This window comes from Colobus angolensis, unplaced genomic scaffold, assembly GCF_000951035.1.
Source record: "Colobus angolensis palliatus isolate OR3802 unplaced genomic scaffold, Cang.pa_1.0 Scaffold101, whole genome shotgun sequence".
Lineage (NCBI taxonomy): Eukaryota > Metazoa > Chordata > Mammalia > Primates > Cercopithecidae > Colobus > Colobus angolensis.
This window is the reverse complement of record NW_012111031.1, coordinates 7,842,714-7,849,978: the sequence shown is the minus strand read 5'-3', so window position 1 is coordinate 7,849,978 and position 7,265 is coordinate 7,842,714. Positions and strand designations below refer to the sequence as shown.

Genomic DNA, 7,265 nt, shown 5'->3' with positions numbered 1-7,265 from the left:
CCTCCGCCCCCATTCTCCGGATCCCGCTTGTGGGGTGGGCTGGCCTGGCGAGGGCCGTGCTCAGAGGGAGTAGGGTGCTGGGCCCACAGGTTTCCAGGGCGGCCTCAGAACACTGGGCCACTGCTTCGGCAGAAAATGTGAAGGGTCCCTGAAAAATACTATAGGGGCCCCCGCACGTGCTTACGTTTAAGGGAGTCAGACCCCGACCCCGGAGCTGTGTCCCGCGGCTGCTGAACGGCGAAAGCTTCCTATTTGCAACCAGAACCGTCTGAGCTACTGGGCATGCCCAGTCCCACCACTGTAAGACTTGCAAGAGCTCGAGTGTCTTGATTTCAATTATCTAGTTCTTACCGGCAGCGGTACTGGGAGGATTTTATAGACGGTTTTACTTTTAAGGATAATAATCATCCTGCGATCATACTTTTTTTTAATTTTAGAGGGAAAAAAAAATCACATTTACTCTTTGAGAGATACTACTTTTTGTTTTATAGAAACAAAACAAAAAACTCTATTCTTTGCTAGGCATGAGGGAAAGACTCCAGATAAAATCCAGGATCTTCCCAAAAAGCCCCCAGAGCCACAAACCTTAAAATCATATCTCCCTATTAGCACCTTCTCCTCAGTAATTAAATATGCCTTCTTCTATTTAGACCTAGAAAAGTCAATCCACAGGTTGAATTCCACATAGATCTATTTTTAGTAAGTCCCTAAGGCACGTTTTTGGAAGCTGAGTAACAATTCCTCTAAGACTCAAACCTTCAATCCTGTGAGCCTTCTTACATCAGAGGGATTGAAATATGGTAAAGTATGTATTCAAAGCACACAAATCCTTGAAGTTAGTCTCTTTGCGCGTTTGCGTGTCCAGAACCAGAAAAAGGAGGATATAATAGTGGTTAAAAATAGTTAAGCAGCCAATAGATGCTGTAGGCTCACCTCTGTTTCACTCTCTTGGCCACACTGACCAAATAATTCTCTTCTCCAAACCAAAATCAAGAGATGTGGGAATAAAACAGCTTAACCCTTTCAACATTTCCTATATTAATTTAAAATACTTTCAGGGATGCATCAATTAAGGCTACAACTTAATATACTAGAAATCTAAGCCCTGAAGTTTACTTAATTATAACATAAACAGTTTGCAAGTCAATACATGCGAGAAAGAAAACTTAACCTCTACAATACTGCCCTCTAATGGCATGATAATATAAAATCCAAAAAATCGACAAAGTACTTGGGGAGACCTCTCTAATCTGTAGATAAAATTGTCTCATCACAAGTAATTCCAACATACAATCTGACCGTAGAACATATATATGTAATACACGCACATGCACACACACACACCGTCTTCTCCCCCAAATAAGCATTTTTCCTCAAGCAGCATCCTTTCCTAAAATTGCCATCAGAGCCATTTAGACAATTTTTAAGTTGACTCAATGCTGATAGTGGGGGTAGGTGCATTTGGTTTTCAGAAACTGTCCAAAGTGACTAGGAACCAGACCAGATCTGGTGAGTGCAGTAGATGATGAAGACCACAATTCTCTTTTGGGTTAAAAACCAAAGTGTGACCAACTATAAAGCGATGAGATTCCCTTTTTACTGAAAGGTTCATATTCTCCAAATTTTAAGGTTTGGCTTTAAAGTAACAGTAATTGTTAGCATATTTATAATTTATAAAAATTAAACATTAACTCATGATGCTTATTTTTTTTAAAAAAAGATATCAATTTCCAATAAAAAGAGACTAAGTATAAGCTTAGAAATCATAATTATTTGGGAAGCAGGCATGTGGCCCCTAAGTCTATGAATGCTAACCAGAATATTATTTACTGCATGATGGTTTCTATATTTTGAAAGTTAAAGCTATACCTAAAACTATTTGTATGCTAAATTCCATGTACATATTTTAACTGAATGCCAACTTCACGAAAAAAAGGTATTCAAGCACCATTGAAGCTATAAAAAGAGCTTTAAAAAACAAAACTCTAAGGTCATATGAAAAATTTTTAAATTCCCACTGGAGTTTTAAAAAATTACTAAATTAACTGAATTTATTCATGCTGTTCTCCAACATAAACAGAAAGCTGTTTTTATTTGAATCATTTTAACTGATCATCCATTGTATCAAGCAAGAGAAGCAAATATAAGCAACCATAGTCTATTTAACCCATTTCCCTATTGAAAGACATTACAGTTATTGTTAATACTTGGATATTTTAAATAAAATTGCAAGAAACATCCTTCTACATACATCCTTGAACATGTATGTGTGTGTGCACACTTCTGGAGAATTTGTTGAGCCAAAGGATTTGCAGCTAATAAAATGATTAGCAATCTAATCTTTTCCTATATTTCATGTAAATACGCTAGATTCCTTTAAAACTAGACTTTTGTATGAAAACTGAAAAGATAATTTGAAAAAGAAGGCAAAGGAAATGGAAAGCTACATGGAGGGAAAACCCTTGGATCAGAAATGTCTGTGGCACAAATGGCTAGAATTACATTCAAAGGCTCTTCTAATTGCAAGACAAACGATCCATATGTCTGGTGCCTCGTCAGAGCTCACTGAGACTTGCTGACAGGGCGGAGAAAAACACTACAAGGCTTCCAGGAGAGATCCTTAAAGTCATGGACCATATAAGTCCATTTCAGGCACTGAGTAGAGATCAGGAGGTACCACCCCAGTGGGAACTCATACACATTAAACAGCCTGGACAACTGAGATTGACCCTAAGAGCCTTTTTACATAGACTCCAATTCAACCGCTACTGCATATTGGTAGCAAGCATGACAGGATAGGAAAAGAGGAACAGGCCTGAGTGTTTCTGGTTCCTATAACATGTGCTTTTCTTCCAAACTTGATCTGACTTGGCCAACACAGGTACAGTCAGAGATTCAGCACTCAAGTAGAGTAACCTCTTTCTCCCCCTATCCAAACTCCTTGCAAATCTAAAACAACTGCCAGGAAAGAAGCGAAGGCACATTACCCTGTACCTGCCCAAATCACTCCTGTCTAAGGACTCCCACGTCACCTCCATTTTTCTAGTTTACTCTCACTAGGCATGTGAATATACTTACCAGGTTTAAGAAATGAAACTACAGGACTATCAGTTAAATGTGAATGGCAGATAAACAACAAATAATGTTTTAGTGTTGGGTCCCACACACTGTCAAAACTAGAAGAAATGCCAAAGAAATGGCTGTTAAATTCAACCACATTTTACATTTCCTTATCTCCACAGAAAGGCTGATTGGAAAAAGCTTCCAAAAAGAACAGTGGCTGGGCGCAAACGCGGTGGCTCATGCCTGTAATCCCAGCACTTTGAGAGGGTGAGGTGGGCGGATCACTTGAGGTCAGGAGTTCAAGACCAGCCTTGTCAACATGGTAAACCCCTGTCTATACTTAAAAAAAAACAAATAAATTAGCTGACGTGGTCGCACACGTCTATAATCCCAGCTACTGGGGAGGCTGACGAAGAATTGCTTGAACCCGGGAGGCAGAGGTTGCAGTGAGCTGAGATTGCATGCATCATTGCACTCCAGCCTGAGCAACAGGGCAAGGCTCTGTCTCAAAAACAAACAAACAAAGAATCGGAAGAGAAACTTAAGGGATAAATCTAGGAGGTCCAACATCAAAACAGGATGCATTTCTATTTTGGAGAGAGAACAGAAGGAAGAGAATTATCAAATAATTTAAGAATTGTTCCAGAACTGAAGGACACAAGTTTCCAGTTAAATGAGATGACCAAATGCCCACCACAAGAAATGAAAAAGCCCTCCACCAAAGCACACCACCCTGAAACCTTAATCACTAGGCAGACAGAGAAAATCCTAAAAGCTTCCAAATGGAAGAAAAAAGTTACAAACACAGGGACTAGCAACAGAACCACTTTGCTGCCAGCCAGAAAAAGATGAAGAAAATGTCTTTAAAATTCTGAGAGAATCGAGTTTTTTATCCAGAATTCTTTATTTGGCCAAATCATCATTTGAGTGTAAAGGTAGAATTAAAACATTTTTAGATATTTCAGACACCAAAATGGAGGAGCAAATCAAGAAAAAAGGCAGGCATGGGAAATAGGAACTAGGGACTCAGATAGTGGAGGAAAGGAAGGGCATCAGCAGGCTGAAGTCCAGGGAGATCTCAGGGGGACTGCTGCTGGACAAGCCCAAGCTGCAGCTGGTCTGTACCTGGTCTGCAATGGTAAGGGAAGCTGGAGAACTCCAGGAGGGAGAGCTTCCGTGCTAATGAACACACAGATTATCTAACATATCTAAGCATTTGCAGGGTACAGGGGAGCTACTGATAGGTATATGATAGATCTAATGGAACAATTAGATAAGCTCAAAGCAGTTTGAAAACAGAGCAAGGAAGGAAACACAGAATACTCATAAATAAAATCTACATGACCCATATTATTTTTTCATTTTTTTATGGATTTACCTTTAAAAAGTTGACTTTATTGAGAAGGTAACAGGAAGAAAAATTGCATGGCAGGAATGGTTTAGAAGTGCTAAATCCTAATCTACTACAACTTGATTACCTAAAATCTAAAATGGAAAAAGCAAGAAATAGTGTAAGTATAAATATATTACATAGAAATGTGGAGGTAAAGACGAGAAAAAACAACTAAAATTTAAAAGTGGCTGCGTCTAAGGCACCGACTGGATGAGTGAAAAAAGGGAACTGCTATTTTTTTTCCCTATTCATTCTATTTGTTCTTTGGGTATGTACATGTATTTTGATTAAAAAAACACAACACACTTTAAAAGGTTTATAGAGATCTGCAGCACTTTTCCTGCTTCCAGGCTTCAGCAGAGTCCTTACCACACCTGCATGTAGGAAACTACCAGAGGCTTGGGAGAGAACCACCAAAAAGAAGCAGGCAGAACAATTTTCAGAAATCACATAGGGTAGGCACAGTTGGTATTACCACCCACCAGCCTAAATGAAAAAACTCTGTAAACAGGGACATCAGATATTCAGAAGTATACTGCCTAAGTCTCCTTCTGAATGCTTAGAAGAATTCTAATTCCCTTCAGTGTAGGACTACTTTAAGGGAAAAATGAGTCCTAGACTGAAGGGTGTTTTGGTCCTACATAAAGCAGTTTAAAAGGAAGCCTTGAAAGGTCAAACTGTTTCCAAGTAACTTAATTTTCTCTCAAAAGAAAGCTCAAGAATATTTAATAAAGTCTCTAGCATCCAATAATTCACAATGTCTGGCATCCAATAAAAAGTACCAGGCATATAAACAAGCAGGGAAATATGACTCATGAGGAGAAAAGTTAATCAAAGTGACCCAGATATGACAAAGATGATTTATAGACAGGAACATTAAAAACAGTTACAACTATATTTCATATGTTCAAGAAAGTAGAAGAAAACATTAGCATATTAAGGACAGGTATGAGAAATGAAAGAAAACCTAAATTAAATTATCAAGGTGAAAAATACAATATTTGAGAAGAAAAATACACTAGATGAGATTAACAGTAGATTAGATAGGGCAGAAGAAGTATTAGTGATAAATGAGCAACAGAAATTATCCAAAATAGAACACAGAAGAAACATTGAATCAAAAGAACAAATCGGCCAGGTGTGGTGGCTCACGCCTGTAATCCCAGCACTTTGGGAGGCCAAGGCAGGTGTATCTCTTTAGGTCAGGAGTTCGAGACAAGCCTGGCCAATATGGTGAAACCCCGTCTCTACTAAAAATATAAAATAGTCAGGCGTGGGGGCATGCACCTGTAATCCCAGCTACTCGGGAGGCTGAGGCTGGAGAATTGCTTGAAGGAGGCGGAGGTTGGAGTGAGCTGAGATTGCACCACTGCACTCCAGCCTGGGCCACAGAGCGAGACTCAAAAATCAAACAAACAAACAAAAGAAAAACAAATCAAAAAAAGAACAAAGTGTCAATAAGCTGTGGGGCAGTTTCAAGCAACCAAATATATCTGTAGTGAAGTCCCTGAAAAAAGAAAGAAAAAAGGAGAGAAAATATTTTAAGAAATAATGGTAATTTTCCTCGCATTTTTTAAAAACAATAACCTACAGATCCAAGAATCTAAACCCCAAATGAGAACTGTGAAGAAGTCTACAAGGTGTATCATAATCAAATTGCTTACTATCAGTGAGAAAATCTCAGAAGCTGCCAAAGGAAAAAAACTAGGTTATGTACAGAGCAACAAAGATAAGAATGATAGCTGACTTCTGGTTGGAAACAATGCTAGACAGAAGACAGTGCAGCAACATCTTTAACTGAAAGAAAAAAAAACCCTGTCAATCTGTAATTCTATGCCCAGTGAAAACATCTTTCAGAAATTTAAGGTGAAATTAAGACTTTTTCAGACAAAAGCTGGAAGGATTCATCACTGTAACTCCTTCAGACAGAAGGAAAATGATACCAGATGAAAAAACTAGATCTATGCAAGAGAATGAAGAGTACCAGAAATGATAACTAATGGTTAAATACAAAAACTTCTCCCCCTTACTATTTAAATCTAAGATAACTGACTGTTGCCAGGTGTAGTGCCACATACCTGTAGTCCCAACTTCTCAAGAGGCTGAGGTGGGAGAACTACTTGAGCCTAGCTAGGAGTTTGAGGCCATCCTGGGCAACACACTGAGGCTCTGTCTATAATAATCATTGACTGTTTAAAGCAAAAATAACAATGTATGGGAGTGTACTACAATATGTAGATGTAAATGTATGACAAAGATAGAACAAGGGCTAAGAAGGGGGAAGGGAAGTATACTGCTGAGTACATTATGGTAAGTTAAAGATGTATGCTATAAACTGTAAATCTAATAAGCTAACACAGGAGGATAAAACGGAATCATAAAAAATGTATAATGTAAAAGAAAGCAGAATAAAAGGGGAATAAATAATAGAATAAAAAATGAATACCAAGATAGCAGATTTAACCAACTGTATCAATAATCACATTAGGCTGGGCGTGGTGGCTCACACCTGTAATCCCAGCACTTTGGGAAGCCCAGGTGGGTGGGTCACTTAAGTTCAAGACCAGCCTGGCCAACATGGTAAAAACCCATCTCTACTAAAAATACAAAAATTAGCCATGCATGGTGGCGCATGCCTGTAATCCCAGCTACTTGGGAGGCTGAGGCAGGAGAATCGCTTGAACCTGGGAGGCAGAGTTTGCAGTGAGTCAAGATTGCGCCACTGCGCTCCATCCTGGGGAACAGAGCAAGACTTTGTCTCAAAAAAAAAAAAAGGAAGAAAAGAAGAAAAGAGGAAGAAGAAGAAGAA

General features: G+C 38.8%; 1 protein-coding gene across 7 annotated transcripts in view; it reads right to left on the bottom strand.

The window, feature by feature from the left end:
• The window catches only part of TSC22D1 (TSC22 domain family, member 1), a 143,658-nt gene that overhangs the window by 3,444 nt on the left and 132,949 nt on the right, over nucleotides 1-7,265 (bottom strand). The window contains exon 1 of one of the 7 annotated variants that reach the window (XM_011940165.1): nucleotides 185-375. The exons of 5 other annotated variants lie outside the window; for them this stretch is intronic. The gene's annotated coding sequence lies outside the window, so the exon portion shown is untranslated. Of the gene's footprint in view, nucleotides 1-184; nucleotides 376-7,265 lie in introns of those variants that run through there. One more of the 7 variants, XM_011940196.1, reaches the window with a different exon arrangement.